This window comes from Canis aureus, chromosome 17 (genome assembly GCF_053574225.1).
Source record: "Canis aureus isolate CA01 chromosome 17, VMU_Caureus_v.1.0, whole genome shotgun sequence".
Taxonomy (NCBI): Eukaryota; Metazoa; Chordata; class Mammalia; order Carnivora; family Canidae; genus Canis; species Canis aureus.
Genome location: NC_135627.1, coordinates 24,511,823 through 24,536,489, shown reverse-complemented (window position 1 = coordinate 24,536,489; position 24,667 = coordinate 24,511,823). Strand labels below are relative to the sequence as shown.

The window sequence follows — 24,667 nt, the reverse complement described above, 5'->3', positions numbered from 1 at the left end:
CAAAATCTCCTATTACTTGCATAGGAAATTTAGTAACAGTTTTTTTTCTTGTTTTACATTTTTGAAATCAAAATTTCAATTGGCTTTAGACCCATACCAACATTTTTTTTAAATGATATTTCCAATTAGTTTTCAGAAGGACAGCATTAAGGGAAGATGACATAGTTAATAAATCCATTCAAACTATTTTCCTGATTTCAATATATTGATATTTTTTTTTAGTCCTTAGTGACTACCACTTTGACCTATACTAGTCAAACCAGAAACTGGCATATTTAGACAAAAGCCATTTAGTATATTCCCTTTGCACCTCCTTACTCTACTATACTACAGATTAAGCCAAAATGTTTTCCAAGAGTAACCTGTTTCTTAGACTTGTGACACAGTTGTAACCATAGAAATACAAGCAGTAGCTATGCTGGAAAAAAATTTAAGGACATGCCTCTTCAATCTTTGCTTTTGTACCCCCCTCACACTGATTTTACCTCTTGCCTAGATGACAGATGAGTATGAAAGGTGTAGCAGCCATTGTGTGAACAAAAACATGAAAGTCTTACATTGAAAATAACAGATTAGGAAGACAGGATAGTGGTCCTTGAAAACATACTTGAAAAGATGGAATAGTTGTGGACTTCTTATTTTTATGCTGTTTAAAACAGGAAAAAAATAAAATTCTTCTGTGTTCAAGGTACTATTTTTTACTGTTTAATAACTAAGATATTTCTTAAAGATACTATAAGTTTTGATATTAATTAAATTAAATCACAGACTTTTAAATTATTTATCATTAATAATAAATACAAGTTATTATATAAACATTGCTTATTTTATGTTTACAAAATTATTTTTTTGTATTTTTTTAAAAGCATTGATATCTTGTTGTAGTAGGAGATGTGCATTTTATATTTAAAATATACATATATTCAGGAAGGATTTTCATAGGGTAAGAGTTTGAAGGCCACTAATTTGACCATTTATTTAACCTTTTTTTTTCAACAGAGTATTTATTGAGAATTAACTATATCCTGAGCCCTGTGATGTGTACTAGCAAGACAATTTAGTCAAGTAGTTAAAACATGACTTGTGTTATTTCTCGAAAGGGGATAGGGCAGTTACATAGTCAGTATTGCAAAAATGTTTGTCTTTCCTTTTCTAAAAAATGTAAAATACCATACACTCTAGAGTACTGTGAGATGTGTGGCTTCCTGGGATACAAAGACTCAGAATTATGCCTACTCTTAAAACCTTCCAACAACATGGGGTTTGTATAGAGCTCATTGTCTAGAATAGTTACTTCTGTACTCTAATGGTATGTTTTCTACACTAAAATTTGAATTCTTTAGAATAATGAGTAACATCATTCATTCATTCACCTTGGGTATATTACTATGCCTGGTCACAATAGGCAATAAAAAAATATCTGATGCATATCTGAATACATTGGTCCACTTATTTATGCAACAGATAATTATGAATAAATTTTGTGACAGAAGATACTTCAATGCAACTGGAATAGAAAAGACAGAGAAGAGAGAGTCCTGGCTTCTGAGAGCATACTGTTTAATTAGGATGGCAGAAATCAGTGCATAATGTATTAAACTGGAAGTAAAACTGAAGAACACACATATGTTTTTGAGAGGGTCTATAAAGACTGTATTTGGACTGAATTTTATGGAAGAATGGGAGTTTGCCATGTGGCCTAGGTAAAAGAAATCTGTGCCAGGAAGGGAGAACAGATGCCAAATACAGAGGGTCTGGCCCCTCATAGGTACTTAATAAAGATCAGTTGCACTGAGTTGAGTAAATTATTCTTATCATGATAGATTTGTTGGGCTCAGGGGAAGTTTTTGGACCAGGAAGCAAGTGTGTGTTTTGGCAAAGTGTAAACCTAAAATAATATATTTTCTATGCCAAGTTTTACATTTAGAGACAGGATATTTCAAAGTAGTTCACGAGAGTTTTGAGATTTTGACTACTCTAATTGAATATGCTCTTAATGCTTGAATATAAAGATATCCAAAGTTGAATATAATGCCAACACATGGAGCTTCGTTACACAAATGTAGCCCTTTTGTCATAGACCCACAGATCCCTGAAGCTTTGTTCATTTTTTTCCAGTCTTTTTTCTTTTATTTGTCATTCAGATTGAGTCATTCCATTTTAATTTTTTTTGTACTTATTTATTCATGACAGACACAGAGAGAGGGAGAGAGAGAGAGAGAGAGAGAGAGAGAGGCAGAAGCATAAGAAAGAGGGAGAAGCAGGCTCCATGCAGGAAGCCTGATATGGGACTTGATCCCGGGACTCCAGGATCACGCGCTGAGCCAAAGGCAGACATTCAACCGCTGAGCCACCCAGACATCCCTGTCATTCCATTTTTAAGTTCATTATTTCCTGTATCCTCTCTTTTGCTTTCTAGCTGTCAAGCCCATTCACAGAGGTGTTTTTGTTAATTTATTTGTTTGGGCTATTTTTTTTTTTTTTTTTTTTAGTTTTAAAATTTCCATTTGTTTCATCCCTATGTCTTCTATTTCTTTGTTGTGTATTTTTACTTTTACATTTGTTTCGACTGTGTTCATAACTGATCACTGGAGCTGACCATTTTTAACATGGCTACATTAAAATATGTCTCACATAATTTTAACATCTCTGCTATTGCAGTAATGGCACCTATTGAATATCTTTTTAAAAATATACTTATTAGAATGTCTTCCTTGTCCTTGCATGAAAAAAGAATTAGTTATTGAAACCTAGATATTTTTGTATTGTGTCCAGACTCATAGGAGCTAGACTCATAGGTTCTCTTTAACTGGTTCTCTCTGACACCATTCTGGTGAGTAAAGGGCTGGGATACTGTCCCATTACCAGACAAGTGGAGGTAGAAATCCAGATACCCCACTTGATACCTGAGGTGGGTGTTGCTATTCCTTAATGCTGGTGCAGGTGGACACTCCAGTTTCCCACGTGGTTTCCATGACACTACAGTGAGGGCAGCTTTCTAGCACTTGGAAATGGTAAAAGTTTGAATTCTACATGCAGCCACTTCTAACAGCATCAGCTGTGGAAAGAGGGGATGTGTTGCTACTGCTACTGCAGCACAACAATCCACGCTCCCGGTATTGTCTCTTCTGACAACAGGGTGTCTGGAATGAAAATCTCAGGTCCTCACTTGCCCACTGTGACACTGCCTTGGTGGGATAGTGAGGCCTTATTACCGCCTCGCCAGTCTAGGGACCCCACTTAACCTTTGCAGGTATAGATGAGTGAGAAGCCACAGGATTGTTTTTGTTTTTGTTTTGGCTGTGGCTTTGGCTGCCACAAGCGGTTATTTTCTAAAAGTTGTCTGTCATGCTATGATGCTATTTTTCCTGGTCTATTGTCTGACAGAACAGGCTCTTGTTGGGGCTTTTATTGTGCATATCAATTGACATTTCTAGGTTGTCAGTTTCTTTAGCTCCAAGTCCAGAATGCACGAAGCAAAAAGAAATCAGAAAACAAGAGAGATGCAGCACACACAACTTGTTGCATTGAGGGAAAATATGTCACCTATCCAGGGTTTTTAGTTGCACTTCATGTAAGAAATGGGAAAAAATATATCTACTCCATCTTCTCTGACACATAAAATATATGTAAGTTTTGAGGACAGGTTTCTTTCCACTTAATAATAGTGCTCACAAATTTTATCAACAAGTTGCGTATATTTAATAAAAAAATTCTGGCTTTATTAGCTACTTCTAGAAAACCTTTGAGATACTAAAATAAGTCAAATTTAGGTTAATACAGAGGTTGGTTTTAACTAGTGTTCATATAAGAATGTTGTGTAATTTGACACTGATGCCAGTATTTTTTAAAATGTTGTCTTTGGGTACCTGGGTGGCTTAGTCAGTCATGTCCGACTCTTGATTTTAGTTCAGGTCATGATCTCAGGGTCGTGAGATCAAGCCCTATATCAGGCTTCCTGCTGAACATGGAAACTGCTTGAAATTTGGAATTCCCTCTCTCTCTCTCCCTCTCCCTCTGCCCCTCCTCTGTATCCCACCTTGTGCTTGCTCTCTCTCTCTCTTAAAAAAACTAGAATTTTGCTTTCATTTGTATATTTTTTAATTTTTTGTGCATATTTAATTAGTAACTGAAAATGGTTAACAAATTATTTTAGAATTATATTTTGCAGAAATGTAGATTGTATATTACTGTATTTTTTCAATTATTCACAACTGATTCATAACCACAGTAGGACTGAAAATCACAAAATTTATTTCTTAAATAAAATAATTATAAAATATAGTTATATATATAATGTTTGGTTGTGGAATTTTTAATGTAAGTCACTATTATTAAATGTGGTCTTCAAGGAAATATAGTTGCAGAAGGTCATCATTAAAAATTAATACAACTGCAAATTTTTTCCTCAGGAAAAAAAAAAAAACAGAAAGGAAGAGTGCTAAGTCTTATTTTCTTATTCTTGTGCTTTTTCATAGACATGGGTCAGGTCAAATCTTGAGTCTAATGTGACTACTATGGTGACCCTTCAACATCTTACTTCTATTCTGGATCTTTAGAGTTAAACAAGAATATTAACTGGAAACTTCCTTTCAGAGAAAGGCATGACTTAAAATTACGGTTTTGCTTATTTAACTGAGAGTATATATACCCAAAGATTTATAGCTCATCTTTTTAGCAGAAATCAAAGAAATGAAACATATACAACTTGTAACTTTGAGGGGAAAAAGTCATTTTTTCCCCCTAAGGAAAGGAAGATGTTTTCATTTCTTCCATTCCTGTATAATTAAGTATCTTCTCATCTAAGTTAATTGATTGATAGTCACATAAAAATAGTTTTCATTACAGGAACCAGAAAAGCAAGCACATTAGTTTGAAAGGTCTTTGTATCTATCACCTACTTTTTTGTCAAGGCTTCAGAAGTATTGAAATAGCAGACGGGAATTGCCCTCGAGGGGTTGTCTTTAAAGTTGTCATACCTGGAAATAATGTTAGATGTTAGAGGACTCTCAGACATCGTGATTAATTGAAGGTTGGCTTACTGACAAAAGATTTCACAGAGTCATGTTTTGAGAGTTCATGAAATAGCTTAGCTTCACCTTTCTTTTGTACAACCTGCTGGCACATTGCAAACATTCTGCAGGAAACTGATAAGAATGAAAAAGAAAAACTCAGCCTTTAGCATAAACCATATTTTATAATTTTTAACCATCGATATAATTACATGGTATATATTTTGTTATATTTATATATACACACGTGCATATACACATAATAATCTCATAATATTTAGTTTTCCATGCTTACCAGAGTTCCAAAGAAAATCAAGCTTTCTTGTGACTCCAAAGACTTTCATGGTGTCCAAGCTATAATTAATTAAGCCAATAAATCTCAACAGATATCAGCTGGGCTAATGTATGTAGGAAAGAAAACCATTGAAACAGCTGTCCTCCAGCACTGTTATTAAATAAATAAAATATAATTATGTCTGAATATTAGATAAGCAAAAAGGAGAACAATTTATTTTAAAAATGTTTATGATAGCCTCTTAAACAGCATCACACTGGTAATAAAAATGACAGAGGACAACATAGAAGGGAGCAAAAAGCAAATATCTTTTGTGATATTGAAGGAAGGCTTGTGGATGAACTCCAGAAAAGAAGTTGCTAAAATTAAGACAGCAGGTCCACTATGCTTACCTCTGCTTGCCCAAATCCCCAAAGGACTATTGAATTATATGAAGTTAAAATAAACCTTGTTTATCATATTTTCCTCTGACAGTGTTTTTAACATATATTTATTAGTATTAAATGTTTTTAAAAGTACATAATGACATTACATGTGCTCGAATACCTTTTGGTAATGTGGATGCAGTCAGTCCCTATCAGAATATCATGGCCTTGAATCTGGGACTCTTAACTGAATGGGTCTTCATTTAAAATTTTCATTATTTTCTTCATCATGATTTTTTGAATTAGTGTAGGATTTAAATGTACATTAACATATTATTAATGTTGATTATTAAGTTTTTTGAACCTCATCTTAACTTTTGTACCTGAGATGAGGGCTTCAGTCATCTCACACAACATGCTCTATATTTGGAGTTGATGGGTGGAGAGCTTGACTCTAAAATGCATTTTTTCTTTCTCCTTATTTTTTTTTTTGTTTTTGTTTGTAAAGATTTTATTTATTTATTCATGAGAGACACACAGAGAGAGAGAGAGAGGCAGAGACACAGGCAGAGGGAGAAGCAGGCTCCATGCAGGGAGCCGGATGGGGGACTCGATCCCGGGTCTTCAGGATCACGCCCTGGGCTGAAGGCAGTGCTAAACCTGTGAGCCAACTAGGCTGCCCTTCTTTCTCCTTCAAGGAATGACTCTTTCAATGCCTTAGGGTGGCAAGGAGAGAGAGAGGAGACAAATATGTCCTAAATCACTGACCTTTTGTATATTCCTCTTGACTTTGGCTGTCAGAGCTCTCTGCTCAATACTGACTCCTCTGCATCACACACTCCATGCTTAATTAATCTCGTGGAAGGGGTATGTATGTGTATGTGTGTGGTGTCTGTATGTGTGTTTCTTAGACATAGTGACATGGCACCTCAGCACATATTCTTTTTATGGGAGATCTCGTTATGGCTCAACTTCTCAAACTCTCCTTTCTCCTTGGTATAATCTTGCCTTTCAAATATTCCCCATTGTGTGTTATCATTGAGGTCCATTCATTAGTTCTCTTTCTAGGTATAAACTTGACTCGTGAGAACCGTTCTCTACATTTACACACACATATTCATATTTTAAGTATTCTTAATATATAGTATACTTAATACTTTAAATATTCACGCATATGCTAGATATTTCACTAAACATTTTTAAAAGGGAATTTTTTTAATAGATTTTATTTATTTATTCATGAGAGACACAGAGAGAAAAGCAGGCTCTATGCAGAGAGCCCAATGTGGGACTCGATCCCGTGTCTCCAGGATCACGACCTGGGCCGGAGGCAGGCGCTAAACCTTTGAGCCACCCAGACTGCCCTGAAAGGGAATTTCTATTTTGAAGCTGAGAACCTGGTACTAATGAAAAAAAATGAGACAAAAGGTTTAAACTAGTGTTGGAAAGGAATTTCAAAGAAATTATTTAATGTTTAATACGTAAAACAAATATTTATACTATTTGGCAGAATATCTCCTTCTTTCCATTAAATAATTTGCCCACTCTGGCCATTCATGAAAATGACCTCATAAGCTCAGTGAAAGTTTACTTCATTTTTACAAAATAAGTCACACTTTTCTTCCCTTTCCTTTCCTTCCTTCCTTCCTTCCTTCCTTCCTTCCTTCCTTCCTTCCTTCCTCCCTTCCTCCCTCCCTCCCTCCCTCTCTCTCTCTCTCTCTCTTTCTTTCTTTCTTTCTTTCTTTCTTTCTTTCTTTCTTTCTTTCTTTCTTTCTTTCTTTCTTCTTCTTTCTTTATTTTTTTCCCCAAACACTATGTAGAAGTCCTTAACATTTTCAATTGGGATTGGAATTTCAGTAATTGTTTTTAAAGTGAAGAGAAAATTTTAGTATAGCATTTGCTACCTGTACTCTATGGCATTTTTAAATACATTATTCCAAATATACTTCACAACAATCCGTTGAAGTAGTTACTGTTTTACAGATACATTTGAAGTGTTGGGAGGTGAAATGTCTTTTTCTCAAGGTGATGTAGCTTTCAGTGTCACATTTTAAATCTTAATTCCAATTCTTTGCCCAGAGTTATTCTTTACATTAAATTGTACTATCTATGAAGAATAATATAGGAGGAACCTTATGAAGACTAATTATTTTCAATTTTTTTTCTGCTTATTCCTCTCTGTGATGATGCTTGTAATTACAGGTATGATATTTTATGACCTAAAGGCTGCGGACAATAGCAAAATGGTATGTGGAAGTACATCCAAAGCAGAATATACATTTCTAGGCCAGTGACACTACATTGTATTCCCAAGGTGACTAAATGGAAATGTCACTGCAGAGGGCCTCTCTGAGGCATGCAAGTACAGCACACCGTCTAGCTTTCTATTCTCTGCTTATCTCCAGTGGGCCCTCAAGAAACAAAGTTTGCAGTTGAAGGATTAGCCTCAGCAGATCCACTTATTTGATTAGTGTCCTGCCTCTTCTGCTTTTACTCAGGTTCATTGATCAAGATGATTGCATTCTCTGTCCTTTGCTGTGCGAGTCAGGCAGAGGAAAGGGATCATTTGCTGAGATGTGAGTCCTTAGGGCAGGCCCATGTCTTTCAAAGCACAGTCAACTGGCTAGTTCACTATGGTGTTCAGTAATAAAAATAATAAAATGAGTCAAATGGCCCTTCTGTTAGAAGGAAATTCTACTCTACTCTGATTTCCAGCAAGTAAAGCTGGGCTTTGACATAACTAGTGAACTGTATTAGGTGGTGGAATAGTCTCCCCAAAGAGCAGAGAGATGATCCATAGCTTGGAGAATTTTAAAATGAAATGAACGGAGCCTGATAAACAAGAAAATGAGAAAGCTTGTGCTGTCTGAGGATAGCCACACGTGAGTTTGTGGCTTGGCTTTTATCATAGGCAATTCAACTCTGCTGTACTTCAATTCCAAAAGAAAAAACAGATTTGTATCTTTTTTAGTGTTTGGAGAAAACATATCAACTTCAGTTACAATACAGTGGAAGCATATCAAAAGTTTTATACATCGCACACTGAAATACATTAGTCAAATGCTTATCAGGTTTAGATGTGTTTTTAACATAAGGACTCCAAGCATTTGATAGAAAATGTTGAAATATGAGATGTTTATTTTCCCTATGGAAACTCAGAGCATATTCTGAGTTTTTGTGAAGAGACATATCAATGCCAAAGGTACCAGGCAGGCAAAAGATTTTTTACAGAGATTTTATGTGAATTCGCAGTATAACAAAATGAATAAGTCACTAATTCATTTTGGTTGTTACAAGTGAAAATTTGCATTTAATGAACCAGCTAATAAAATCAGTAAAATTTAAATTAAGAAATACTGTATGCTCACAATGAATAATAATTAGTTCTATTAAAATTTATTAGCTTTTCTTTCCCATATTTTCACAGTAAAATGTATCATCCTGAAAATAGTTCTCAAACTTTAGTATTAATGTTTCCTTATCAAATGTGATTTTAAAATATCCTTAATGTGTCTGCCTCAATCTTCTACTTAGTATAATAAAAACATAAAGAATTAGAGCCACAAATGCATAATTCATGACAATGTAATGAAACATAAGTTTCATTACATAAATGCTTCCTGAGCACGTTAATGATATAAACAACATTTCATATGGGATCTAATTTGAAATAAAGCAGTATTTTTGAGGCCTTGATAACATATGAACAAATAGCATTTAAGTACAAATATTCCTTTGTCTCTATTATTCTGTAAGACTTCTACTTACTTACATCTTATTTGTGAAATAGGCCTGGAAAAGAGTAAACTGCATTTATTTTTCAAAAAAAATATGTTGCTTCATGCATTCTACTATCTATCTATCTATCATCTATCTATCTATCAATCATCTATCTATCTATCTATCTATCTATCTATCTATCTATCTATCATCTATCTATTATCTATTTAAGAAAGCATGAATGACAGAGGGAAAGGGAGAATGTTTTCTTTTTCAACTAACATCTTTCTTTCTTTTTTTAAAATTTTAATTAAATTAGCCAACATCTAGTACATACTTAGTTTCCGATGTAGTGTTCAGTAATTCATCAGTTGCATATAACACCCAGTGCTCATCACAACACATGCCCTTTTTAATGTCCATCACCCAGTTACCCCATTCCCTCAACCCACCTCACCTCCAGCACCCCTCAGTTTGTTTCCTATGGTTGAGAGTTTCTTATGGTTTTTCTCCCTGATGACTTTCCATTCAATTTTCCCTCCCTTACTTCTATGATCCTCTGTGCTCTTTCTTATATTCCACATATAAATGAAACCATATGATAAATGTCTTTGTCTGAAATACTTATTTGGCTTACCATAATACCCTCCAGTTCCATCCATATTGAAGCAAATGATAAGTATTCATCTTTTCTTAAGGCTGAGTAATATTCCATTGTACTTTTATACCACATCTTCTTTATCTATTCATCTGTAGATGGACATCTTGGCTCTTTTCACAATTTGTCTATTGTGCACATAGCTGCTATGAACATTGGAGTACAGGTGCCCTTTTGAATCACTGCATTTGTATCTTTGGGGTAAATATCTAGTAGTGCAATTGTTGGGTCCTAGGGTAGATCTATTTTCAACTTAGTGTCATTTCAATTTAGTGTCATTATATTACCTGTAAAGTCCCTGTTTCTTCAGATTTCTTTCTGTTTCTTTCTGGTCTGTTACTCTCAGGCTCTCTGTTCACTTAAGGGGATTCCCCCTTAATATTTCTCACAGGGCTGGTTTAATGGTCACATATTCTTTCAGTTTCTGTCTGTCCTGGAACCTCTTTACCTCTCCTTCCATTTTGAATGACAGCCTTGCTGGATAAAGTATTCTTGGCTGCATATTTTTTTTCATCTAGTACCCTGAATATAGCATGCCAGCCTTTCTGGCCTGCTGGGTCTCTGTGGATAGGTCTGCTACAGTGTAATGTTCCTAGCCCTCTAGGTTAAGGAGTTCTTGTCTCAAGCTGATTTCAGGATTTTCTCTTTACCTCTGAAATTTGCAGTCTTCACTATTTTATGTTGAGGTGTTGATCTATTTTTGTTGATTTGGGGAGGGGTTCTTTCTACATCTTGGACTGAGTGCCTATTTCTTTCCCTAGCTTAGGGAAGTTCTCAGCTATTAATTTCTCAAATATACCTTCTGGTCCACTCCCTCTTTCTTTCTTCTCCCTCTGGGACCCCAGTAATTCTAATTTTTTTTTTTTTTTCATTTTATGGCATTGCTGATTCCTTGACGCCTCCCCTCATGGTCATTTGTTGTTTTTTATCTCTTCTCCTCAGCTTCCTGCCTTACCATCAACTTGTCTCCTATGTCACTTACTCTTTTCTGCCTCATTTACTCTAGCTGTTAGAGAATCCGATGCTCTGCATCTCAGAGCATTTTTAATTTCAGTCTGATTAGATCTCATTTCTGCACTAAGAGATTCTCTAGTATCTTTTATGCTTTTTTCAAGTCCAGCTAATAACTTTATAATTGTCAAATTCCAGTTCTGACACTTTATTTATATCCATATTGGTTAGATTTGTGGCAGAGAGGTTGCCTCTGATTCTTTCTTTTGTTAGGAATTCCTCCTTCTAGTCATTTTGTGCAGAGAAAAATAGATAAATGAGTGAACAAAATAAAAAAAAATATCAATCATGACCCAAGCAAAATACACACTAGATAAATGAAAGAGGTCAGAAACCAAAAACTTAAAGAAAAAGAAAAGAAAAAAAGGGAAAGAAAAATGAGAAAAAAAAAAGGAAGGGGGGAGAATATAATCTCACAGGCTGGACAAAACAAGGTGTTCCACTTGATCCTCAGTGTATTTTGGTCTGTGTGTTAGAGGACACTAACTTCCAAAATTTTAAAGAAAGCAAAACATATATATGCAAGAATAAAATTGAATAGAGTGAAAAGAAGCCAAAAAAGAAGAATATATTAATAAAATCTAAATGTAAAAAATGGAAGTTAAAAAAGACTTCAAAACAAAGAGTTGATAAAACCAGAAACTAGTTTAAAATGGAAAAAACAAGAAATGGAAAATTTAAACTGAAAGATAAATAATGAGGAAAAAAAACTTGAATTCTATATACTTTTCCCCCTAGCACTGGAGTTTTGCAGTGTTGTTAGGTCCATAAACTTCCAGTTCATCTGTTCCTCCAGCTGGTCTTCTAGAGGAGAGGCCTGCTGCACTGATTCTCAGGTGTTTTTGTTGGGGCAGAGTTGCACCACCCCTTGCCAGCGGCTGGGTTCAGTGTAAGATGTTCCTGGTTGCTTTTTGGGGCTTTTGTTCCCTGAAGGCTTTCTGTACTTCTTTAGAGAACCAAAACAAAAATGGTCATGCCCATGCTCTGATATCTGGCCTCAGAGTGGAAAAATCGAAGTATCCTCTTTTCAGTAAACTCTCAGGGATAAGCAGTCTTCAATTTTGTGTGTGTCAAACTCTGCAGACTCCTATGGTGCCTGCTCACACCAATCCTCCTGGGAGAACGTGGAGGGTCCCCTATTTCTGCACTTACAGGGCCCTGGCAAGGAGACTGGTAGCCTTGTACATGCAACTGCTTTGCCCCTCCGAGGGGAAGGTAGAGGGTTCCTGCATTTCAGTCCTTTGCAGGGTCTCCACCTGGAGAGCAGTCACCCAACTAGGCCATGACTCCAGGTTTTTGGAAAACCAAACTTTATGGAAAAGCCCCCTCCCCCCCACTCCACCCTAGGCTCACTGTCCATAACCAGTTGCCCTGCTTCAATACTTGGGAACTCTACCCACTCAGGCACCCTTGTTCTTTCTGTGACTCCAGGGATCCTGAGACCACACTGTCCCAACAAGAATTCTGCCCCCATTTCACCACTTGAGCACCTTTCAGGTAGAGATGTCTCTCACTGCAGTAGATTTCTAAGGGTTCCAATTTTGCATTCTGGGGCTATATCACTTTCCTATAGCCAGCTTACGGTGGCTACCCTCTCCCCCCACCATTTATCTTCAGATATACTGCTTCAGATTCACTTCTCTGCACCTCCTACCTTGCAGAAAGTGGTTCTACTTGTATAGTTCTAGCAATTCATCTCAGGTTGAATTCATTGGTGTTCAGAATGATTTGATAGTCACTAGCTAAATTCAAGGGACCAGATGAAACAAGGTTCCTTACTCTTCCACCATCTTGCCTCTTCTCTGAGAGAGGATCTTCTTAAGTAGGCTCCACACCCAGCACGGGAGTCAGAAAAGCCAAAACCTGGGCTCTAACTAAAGACCCTGAGATCATGACCTGGGTGGCAATCAAGAGTCTGTCACTTAAGTGACTAAGCCTCCCAGACACCTCAGCATTCTATTGTTTAAAACTGATTTCTTCCCCTCAAATGTATTCATACTGTTCACATTCTCTATATGTATGAATATATTTCTTCTCTAAAAGCATGGCACTCCTCAAAAATATTAATTTAACTATTATGCATTTTACTGGGATGGCCTTTATCATTATTAAAGAAAACCTTTAAATCTTGTATCATGCTTAGGAATCTGTTTTCAATAGACAATTAAAATAATAGAGTTTTGTATTTTGAGACTTTTTAAATGTATGTAGACATTTTTACTAATCTATCACTGTTTTGTCAATTTCCTACTTGTTTCCTCCTTGCTAGAGAGATCCTACTGTACTGCCAGTCTCTTCTCCAAAATGCATGACTTTAAAATATTTTATTTTATTTATAAATATAAAATACTTATTCTCTTTTAAGATTTTTTCTTTTTTTGTTTGAGAATTTAATTTAGCTACATTTTATTTAAAATCTGAAATGAGATACAGAGTTAAGATTTTTCTAAGATTTCATTTTAGAAGTTTTAATTATAGCAAAATGGAGAGGAAGGTGCAGAGATTTTCCAAATACTCCCTACTCCTGCACATCCATAGCCCCCCTATAATTCCTATCTCCCACCAGAGTGGGACTTCTGTTACAATTGATGGACCTACATTTATATGATAATTATCCAAAGTCTATAGTTTACATAAGGGTTCACTCTTGGTGTTGTACATTCTATCAATTTGGGTAAACATAATGACACATATGCATCATTACAGTATCATACAGAGTATTTTCAGTGCCCTAAATAAATCTGCCCCCATTCACCCTTCCCATCTCTCTAACCCTGGCAACCAGTCATACTTTTACTATTTTAAAATTTTCCTTTTTCAGAATGTCTTATAGATGGAATTATACATTATGTAGCCTTTTCAGATTGGTTGTTTTTTTTTTTTTTTTTTTTCATGAGTAACATGCATTAAAGTTCATGACATTTCATGGCTTGATAGCTCATATCCTTTTAGCAATAAATAATATTCATTGTCTGAATGTGCCACAATTTATTCATTTCACCTACTGAAGAACAACTTGATTGGTTTTCAAAGTTTGACACTAAAGCTGGTAAATATCCATGTGCTGGTTTTTGTGCAGTTATCAGTTTTCAAGTTCTTTGCACAAATACCGAGGAGCACAATCTGGATCATATGATTGAATATTTAGCTTTATAATAAACCACCAAAGTGACTGTATCATTTTTTATTCCTGCCAATGATAAGCGAGAGAGTATCTGTTACTCCACATCTTCACCAGCATTTGGTGTTGTCAATGTTCTGGATTTTGATGATTCTAATAGTTGTGCAGTGCTATTTTATCGTTGTTTTAATTTGCATTTTCCTGAGAGCATATGGTGTGAAACATCTTTTAACGTACTTATTTGATACCTGTATATCTTCTTTGGTGAGGTGTCTTAACTCTGGTTTTACTGTGTCATTTTTTATTTTATTGTGTCACTTATGTTTTGACATCATATATAAAAAAAACTGCCTGATACAATATGCTTCTATGGTTTCATATAAAAGTTTACCAGTTTTAGTTATTATATCTAGGGCTGTGATTCACTTTTTCCTTTCTCTTCTATCTTTCTTTGTTTCTTTTCTTTTCTTCTGTGTGTGTGTGTTGTATGAGGTAGGGGACCAACTTCATTCTGTTGTGTGGATATCTAATTATCTCAGCACCATAATGTTAAAAAAAATCATTTCCTCTTTTAGTTATCTTGACACTGTTGGCAAAAACCAATTGACTATAAACATAAGGGTTTATCTCTGAACTATCAGTTCCAGCTTATTGATCTATATGTCAATCCTTGTGCTGGTACCACACTGTCTTGATTATTGTTTTATAGTAAGTTTTGGAATCAGAGAATGTGAGTCTTCCAACTCTATTCTTTTCAGCATTGTTTTGGCTATTCTGGGAGCTTTGTATTTCCACAGGAACTTCAGCATTAGTTTACCAATTTTTGCATAAAAGCCACCTGGGATTATGATAAGGGATGCATTGAATTCACAGATCAATTTGAGCAGTATGCAATTGTGACAATATTAAGTCTTTAAATACATGACTTTGAGATGTCCTTCTATTTATTTAGTTATATTGTGATTTTGTTCAAATATATTTTGCAATATTCATTGTATAAGTCTTGAACTTTTTTGTGAAATTTACTAAGTATTTTATTCTTTTGATGTCTTTGATGTTTAATGGAACTGTTGCCTTAATTTCACTTCTAGATTATTCACTTATTATATGCAAATATACATTATTTTGTATATCAATCTTTTATCTTGTAATGTTGCTGAACTTATTTTATAAGTTCTAACAGTTCTTTTGTAGATTCCTGAGGGTGTCTATATACCAGGTCATTCCATCTGCAAATAAAGATAGTTTCACTTCTTTTTTTTTTTCCAACCTGGATGTCTTTTATTTCCTCCTTTTGCCATATTATTCTGGATAGAACTTCTAGCAGAAATGTTGAATAAAAGTAGTAAGATGTTCTTTCTCAGTATGAGCAAAGTCCAATTTATTCCTAGTTTTTTTAATGTTTTTTGTTATCATTTTATCATGAAAAATTGGACTTTACCAAATAGTTTTTCCTGTGACTATTAATGTGGCCACAAAGGTTTTTGCCTTCTGTACTGTTACAATGATGTGTTCCATTGATTATTAAATTACTATTCTTGAGTGGCTTTTCATTCTGACTCTGGGTGCTGATTGGACTGTGGTATATGACCAAGATATGAATTAATACTGGCTGATTCTAATTGTCAGCTCTACAATCTTCATATATGCTGTTTACAGTGTCTACACTTATGAGGATATAATATTAGTAAGGTGGCAAATTTGGACTCAGAGCCAAACCATGTTTTCCAATTTTTGTTGTTGTTGTTATTGGTAATTAAAAGGGTGTTTTTAGCTCTTGCTGGCTGGTATATCGGTTTCTTCTTTGTCTCAAAATTTGCAGAGAAAGGTGTGATTAATCAGTTATTTTCAAAATGCTTTGGATCAGATAATTCCAGTGGCCAATATGAATCTAAGGTATGACCTCATTTTTTCCAGTTTCAGGATTAATCGCATTGACTTACCTACCATTTAAGTCAAGTTAAATGCTCCCACAATTTAAATATTATCCTCAAATAGCATTCATTTAAAATTGGCATTTAACTAATAATCACTGAGCAGAAATTTTATAAAATTGAAGAGTTGCTTATCCTGATCTTTCCAAAAATAAATTTGCAGTTATTCCATGCATTTCTACTTTCTGAGAACAGACATTTTCTGTATTAGTAAAGTTAAGGTTAAATATGTAAAATTTAACACAGAACTGAATTCTAGCAGGACACTAATTAAATGTTAATTTTATTCCTACTAATTTTATAGTTTTCATTAAACACAATTTATAAATTTGCATTAATTTTATAGCTTCATAATAATGTATATGTAAGATGTTTTAAAATGATATGTATTTATAGATATTAAGTAACAATACACTTTGGAATATATCAATGGGAATTATATAAGATTTCTTTTTTTTTTTTTTTTTTTTTTTGAGGGAGAGAACATGGGGGAGGGAAGAGGGAGAGAGAATTTCAAGCTGGTTCCATGCAGTGCAGAGTATGATGTAGGGCCTGATCCCAGGAACCTGAGATTATGACCTAAGCCGAAATCAATAGTCAGATGCTGAACTGACTGAGTCACCCAGGCATGCAAGATTTCTTTTCTGTTTATCCCAGTTTGATATATTAGTCAAATTTGAGAATCTTTGCTCTGAATAATCTAGATTACTTGCATATCTCTGAACCGGTCTGACTCCTTAGTATTTTTTACTAAGTTATCCCTTTCTGACTGACTGCCTGGTGGATTCCTATTGCTTCTTCTGGGTGCAGTCCAAAAGCTACAATCATTCTTCAGCTCCCCACCAAACTTTACCATCCATCTCATGTGTGTGTCCATGTGTGCACACACGCATGCACACACACACAGGTCTTTGATTTCTATTCTGTGTTCCTATTGTGTATTTTAACATTTCTATCACTAACCCAATTCTTTTACATATTGTCAATTTATTTTTATCTCCCTTTTTATATGAAAATCTCCTTAAGAATAGGAGCCACATCTCACCATGCTCTGTATCCTCCTCTTCCAGTTTACTAGTCTAGAATACATTTTCTTGATTATAAGTTGATTTAAGTAAACATATGATCAGTACTATAAGGTTTTAGGATGAAATGTCATAGAATGGTATTATGAGTTTTTGCTTTTCATATGTTAAAGAATGTGTAGAAACTTGTTTTCTTAAAATGTATGAATGGCATATTCCTCTTTAGGATATATTACACATTTCATTTTAAATAGTCAGTTTTCTAATAAGGAATCAATTCTTTTTTATAAGCTAGACAATGTTATGATCCCAAAATAGAATATATTTAAACACTCTTTATGCTATTCATTTTAATTTTAGAAAAGTTTCCTTTTAATACCCATTGTATTAACAGAGAATCCAATTCTTATTTATAGATAACTTAGTGACTCTAGTTTTCTCTTTGCAATTCAGCTTATTTCCCTAGTGACAGAATACTGTTTTTTTAACGATTTTATTTATTTATTCATGAGCGACACAGAGAGAGGCAGAGACATAGGCAGAGGGAGAAGCAGTCTCCCTGCAAGGAACCTGATGTGGGATTCCATCCCAGGACCCTAGGACCAAAGGTAGAGGCTCAATCACTGAGCCACCCAGGAGCCCTGGACAGAATACTATTTTAAAGTAAATTACCATTGCTACAAATGAAGTTAACTCTATTTACACAATAATGCAATCAATAAACACTACTGCTATCCTACTGTGTGTCAGGCAATAAAGTAACTACCAGATATGAAAAAGAAAGTTTTATATTCTTTGTGGATCAGGAAATAAAGAAGTGACAAATATCTAAAATACAAAGTTATGAAATACAGAAATATATACAGAGAACACAGGCCAAAATCAATTATAATGTAGGTAGAGCAAGGAATATTTTGCTGCTATTTTGTTTTTGTTTTTTGTTTGTTTTAAGCTGAATTAGACTGAAGGATATGAAGCAATTAAGTCAGTCAAGAGCCATGAGAAAGAGCATTGAAGACAGATGGAATAACAAGTGCAAAGGCACTGAAGAGTGGAAGAGGTCAATGTGTTAAAAAACCATAATTGGTTTCCTGTCTATCGCTGAGCTGTAAGATACTCTTGGTGGAAAAGTAAGTACTAGCAAAGGAGAATCAGTGTAGTAGGCTTAATAATGACACTCCAAAATAAATGCATGCCCTAATCCTTGAAACCTGTAAATAGTACCTTCTAGGGGCAAAAAGTTCTTTGCAGATGTGATTAATCTCATCTTGAGATGAGATTTTACCAGATATCTTGGTGTTCTTTAAATGTAATCACATATATTGTCGAAAGAGGGAGGGAGAAAATATTTGGCACACACAGAGGAGACGATAATGTGCTCACTAAGGCAGAAATTGTGGTGATGCAGCCACAAATCAAGGAATGGTTATAGATACCAAAAACTGAAAGGGTTAAGGAACGGATTCTCTAGAACATCTGTGGGGGTGGAGGTAGGGCAGAGCCCTAATGTCTCCTTGATTTCAGCCAAGTGAAACCAGTTTTGGACTTCTGCCTTCTGAAACTGTAAGATAATACAATTTTGTTATTTTATGCCATCAAATTTGTGCTAATTTGCTATAGCAGCCACAGGAAATAAACAATTGGTAATGGCCAACTCCAGTGGAAACTTATATAATAAGCTAAACAATTATACTGTAACCCTTGGTTAATAAAAAAATCAATAGAGGTCCTATAATCATAAAAATAAACAAAAATACATCTTCAATTATAATCCAAATACATAATCTTATCATATATTTTTTTAAAAAACAGGTAATTTTTATATTAATCATTCTACCTATATGTATACATATTAACTTTTTTAATGTGTCTATATACTTTGTTTTATGTTATGAAATTTATGTTATGTAAATTTATGTTATGAAATTTAACCTTTTAGGTCATTTTTTTTCTTTTGACAATTTTATCAAATCTATCCATATGCCACAGGAAGATGTATAGACACATAAAATATACAAAAATGTTACGCATCAAAAAACTTATGAAACAAAACCATCCACTTCATGGGAATTCATAAAAGTTTTGGTTGGGACAGACTTTAAAACAAGAACTCAGTTTTAAAACTTGAGAAGTTAACCTTTTCAGTATTTATTTTCTAATCTTTAGCACTAGTTAACCAAGAGTAAAGAGAAAATGACCACATTGTATTATTTGCTGATAGTGAGATAAAGTGATAAGCAATTTTATTTTATTCCCCTTCTAACTAGCTGCATGATTTCAAAGAAATTACTTTAAGGTTTTCTGTTTCAGATTCTCATTTATACAATGCTGCAGCTACATGAGTATTGTGTAAGACCTGTTTCAGTTTAAATCCTCTACTTTTTTCTAACTACAATGTTCTACTTTTCTAGCTAGAGAAGAAGGGCCACATAATAATTTTAGAACAACTTAACTATTCTAGAAATGTTGACAAGGTGCAATGCAGGTAGAACAGCCAAGAAAGAAGTGAACTGTGAAACAATTGGCATTGTTGTTCTTTTCTACTAGTTCTGAGAATGTTGTTAGATTTTGACATATAGACTTACTTCCTAAGAGCATATGTATATAAATATATATGATTTATATAACTTGTTGATCATTCAATATACTATCTGATCCATGCTCATTAAGCAAATGTCTAATTCCACTTTAGTGTGTGTTCGTTTTGAAAGTCTGTTTCGTGGGCACAGATTCTACCAATGCCAGCAGTCAGTCATCTTGAAAATAATCTTTCTTGAAATAAATGTACAAATATAGCTAGCTAAGATGTACACAACTTTCAGTGGTATCAGTCCCCTGAATTAAAATGACTAAGAATATCAGTGCCCTATAAATGGTGTATTTGAAAACTCAAAAGAGAATAGCATTCATTTAATATTGATTGCATGTCTACATTCTTACATTTTCCTATGTATTGACCTATATGCTTCCTATATGTTGATTAGAAGGGTGAACTAGACTGTACAGACTGTTTCAGCTGCGCACTGCTTAGCATTCAGCAGTAGACAGCATGACACAATATATGTTTTTATTGTATTTGATGATTTTGAATTATCCTAGTTTTCATCACCTTAGATCATATGTAACAAACTGAAATTGCAGTGGTCTATATAAAATGGTCTGAAATACTTATTCTGAGTAAAGAAAATATTAATGCACCATGAATAAAGACTTTAATGAGTTTATAAACTCAGCACACTTCATGAAATCTTATATTGTTCACATAAACTTTGTATGGTATTACTTAGGCTGTGGCAACCAACTTTAACACAATTTGGCAACTACTTACAGAATTAAATTTCACCTTATATATATGTCATATGTCAGGAACCTATATATATGTTAACGGTTCAATAAACCATGTGATGATTTTCTAGGTTAAATTAATACAATATGTACATTATTTCTAAAAGTTAATGATGTTTGTGCCTATTTTAATAAAATACTTTTCACACCTTATGCTAATTTAACTCTATAAACCAAATAATATTCTAAAAGCACCCATCAAAAATAATATCTAAATATCATATAGCTGGGTCCTGTAGTAAATAATCACTTCCCATTAATAATTTTAAGTGTCCTTTTATAAATCCATATTTTTATTTTTGAAATAATTTCCAACATATGACTACTTAATTATAATCTGATTATGAAACCAGCAAAATGAATGAAATCAGATAAAATGAATCAGAATTCTGTGTCTCCCATTTTAAGGATATTGTTCTTTAATATTAATGTTGTATTTCATCCATTTGGCAGATTGAGAACCTGAGGAAAAGAGAAGTTGTGTGATTTGTCCACCACACAAAGCCAACTTTCCGATCCAACAATTTCCAGCAGTGCTGAAGACTTCGACTACTGGAATTCATTTCAATTTTGATAAGTGAAATAAGAATGCTTATTTCTGACCTCCCTTACTTACAGAACAAATGAACAATGTAGGAGGAGAATATAAGAGCTATGTTGTAACAGACAGCATGTATATATGAATCAATATGTCCAACACAACTACATTCTAAAGCTCTTACTGGTTCAATCAAAATATTTCACTCAAGCGTATTGACAATTCTGTGGATAAAAATGTGCTGCCCATGCCATAGACACCAATCACCTCTTTGAACCAAGTGAGGATATAAATCAGCAAGCAAAGACAAGTTTTCAAAGTTCGTTCCAAACAGAAGTTCAACAACTCAACAAAGCTATAACTAGCAAAGATGTTACATGGACCAGCCTGCTGTGCAACAGAGGAGGTAGCTTTGTTCAACATGGTCTTTGAGCTGACTTGGGGCTTAATAGGCAGTCACAGTGTCATGTTTTGCAAACTGCAGCACTGACCACAAAGCAAAAAATAGTCTTCCTTGGCATCCATGATTTTAGCTAGAGCTAAACACATAGGCAGTTAAAAGTGACAGTGTCCCAGTTATATAGGCAAGAAGAACACATTATCTAGATATGTACCTGTAAATTTTTAATATTCCAAATATTAAATATTTATATATGTACATATATATTCAACAAAACGTATATAATTATTTAATGTACTGAAGATGCAAGAAAAAAAGAGTAGGAGTCAGTTTGAGGACTTAAACCTTGTGATAAAATCTCTGACTCTAAGATTAATCATAAGAAAGAAATTCAAATTTTAGAATTTTGGATGATTGCATTAGGAGATGGTACTGTCTTCAACATTAGATCATAGAAATGTATATCTGTTTTATCCTAGGCTATACTACCCCATTTATTAGAAAAATCTCTGCCTTGTAGATATTGAAATTGGTTCATTGCTTTTACTTGTAGTTTCCCTGTTGAAAACTATCAACTGAACACCAGACACACAAACTATGTTATCCTTATTTGCCATATTTACAATTTTGATTACCAAGCTAGCATTACACTGTAATTATCTTGAAGTGACACTGCATGAAACAAATTAAAAAACAGATTGTGATGCAAATGTACAATTGAAAGTCTATAAATATAAAATGTTGATGATGATGATTAAATTGTGAATCACACCTGGAGGTGGTAGACAAGGAAGATAATTATTTTAATTTCTGCAGGTATTATTTGGAACTTTAATACATTAGAGATAATCCCCACTCATAGCAATGACTTCTTCAGATTCGTTCCATATGCATGCATGCAATGCCATTTTTTTTTTCATGCAATGCCATTATATCAGTCTCAATTACTTTGAAATATTTCTTCCAAATTTTAATTATGGTTACAATTGTTATTGTTATGATTACCTTATTGGTGCCTTCAAAAATATTCAGTATCCTACATTCTTTTTCATAAAATTCCATTTGAAAAGTTTACACAATGATGCTATAAATTATCATTTAAAATTATAATTGGTTTAATTAATTAACCAACTTAATGTTCGATTTATGTAGTACTCAGAGCATTCCATTAGAAAGATAAAACCAGAATTTTAATTCTACCAATAAAGTTATCTGTGACCTTTTTGAAAACTTTATTCACTTTCTCTGGAACTCATTAAACAAGATGATCACACCCTACTCAATGATGCCTAAAACATCTTAAAAATCTAAAATTTGAAAATTTATTTCCTAGAAGCACAAAAATCTTCACCCCCTCTCCAGAATTGATTATATTAAACACTGAAAAGCCACATTAAAGAGCTACATCGGGGGATCCCTGGGTGGCTCAGCAGTTTAGCGCCGCTTTCGCCCAGAACTTGATCCTGGTATCCGGGGATCAAGTCCTGCATCAGGCTCTCCGCAGGGAGCCTGCTTCTCCCTCTGCCTGTGTCTCTGCCTCTCTCTCTCTCTGTGTCTCTCATGAATAAATAAAATATATTTTTTAAAGAGCTACATGGGTTGATTTATCTCATGATAAGAATACTAAGGTCCATTTTTTTTATTTTAATTTTTAAAAAAATTTTTGAGGTCAATTTTTAATATAAAATAGGCACTTGGCTTTCTATTAAAAAATGGGCTCATTTGTGAGGAAGGATTTTCTTTACTTACCCAGATGTAGAAGAGAAACTCTGCCCTTGGATGGCTTTATTTATGCATTTCACAAAGTGCTGAAATATGAAATATATATATATATATATATATGTTATAATACACAAAAACAGTATTAGCATATAAAATTACCTAAAGGAATGGATTTTTGGTATATAGATTATATGTGTGTATATGTCTTTAATTTTATGAAGAGCGATACATCATGTTCTTAATTTACATTATCGGTAGTTATAGAAAAGAGAATACTTTTTATTTATTATTATGTTTCAAGATTTAGTTATTTATTCATTCATGAAAGACAGAGAGAGAGAGAGGCAGAGACCAAGACAGTGGGAGAAGCAGGCTCCTTACAGGGGGCCGGATGCAGGACTGGATCCCAGGCCAGGATCATTCCCTGAGCGGAAAGCAGACAGTCAACCACTGGGCCACAGAGGTGTCCCAGAGAATACCTTTTAAATAAATATTTTATTGAAATATTTTTTCTTCATTCTGTGAGTAAAATTTTTCTTTAAGTTAAATTTAATAATAATATTTATGTAAATATGGGAAGTATTTATGATATAGAGAAAAAAATAATACTTAGGGGATAGCCAGCCTTTTGAGTATTATGAGTATCAGAAAAACTGATTCTGAAATAGATTAAAAACATAAATGACACAAAAGCATAATGCTAAACCATTTATTTTTAAAAAATAGGAAATCATGGCAGCATGTGATTTCTTAAATAAGACTCAAAACTCAAGCACAAAGTGAAATTAATTTATTTGACCACATTAAAATAAATAAATTCTGTAAGAGTTTAAATAAAGTAAAAAGACAAGCTCTACATTGTGGGAAACAAAAGGCATTTATAATCCATATTACTAACAAAGAAATCTGTAAGAAACTCAAAAACTGTAAGACACAAAATGGATGGAGGAGTGCCTGGGTGGCTCAGTCAGTTAACTGTCTTTCTCTCGATTTCAGCTCTGCTTATGATCTCAGGGTTATGAGATGGAGCCATTTATTGGCTTCTGCACTGAGCATGGAGTTGGTTAAGATTCTCTCTCCCTCTCTCTCTTCCCCTACCCATGCATGCACACTTGCTTTCTCTCTCTCAAAAAAAAAAAATTGTTAAGGTTTATGAACTATTATACAGAAAATATAATGAAAACTGCACAGGCATTATTTCAGCATTTTGCCTCATTATCTACAGCATCATTAGGCTATAATTTATCTACCTTGAAACATAAAAAAACATAAATGAAACCACATCAATAACAGAGTCCTCTTTTGCAAATAAGCTATTTTTCTGTACTTAATAAAAAATCTTTGAAAAGGAAGTCCATAATTATTTTTCTCCCATTTTTTTTTCTTTCTGGAATGACTCCAATGAGCCATTTTTACAAAGAAGTTGATTGAATGAGTTTTCGTCAAGGATAACAATCACCTGGAAATCATTCAATCTAATGGATAATTTCTCACTTCTCATATAATTTCACCTATGAATAG

The 24,667-nt window shown here is 34.0% G+C and overlaps 1 long non-coding RNA gene across 1 annotated transcript; it reads right to left on the bottom strand.

Annotated features, from left to right (window-relative positions):
* Positions 1 to 491: 491 nt before the first annotated feature.
* Positions 492 to 23,234, bottom strand: LOC144287474 (uncharacterized). The gene is made up of 3 exons (XR_013355262.1): positions 23,174 to 23,234; positions 4,902 to 4,979; positions 492 to 646 (listed from the first exon to the last, which is right to left on the bottom strand). It is a non-coding gene; the product is annotated as an uncharacterized LOC144287474 (long non-coding RNA).
* Positions 23,235 to 24,667: the final 1,433 nt, after the last annotated feature.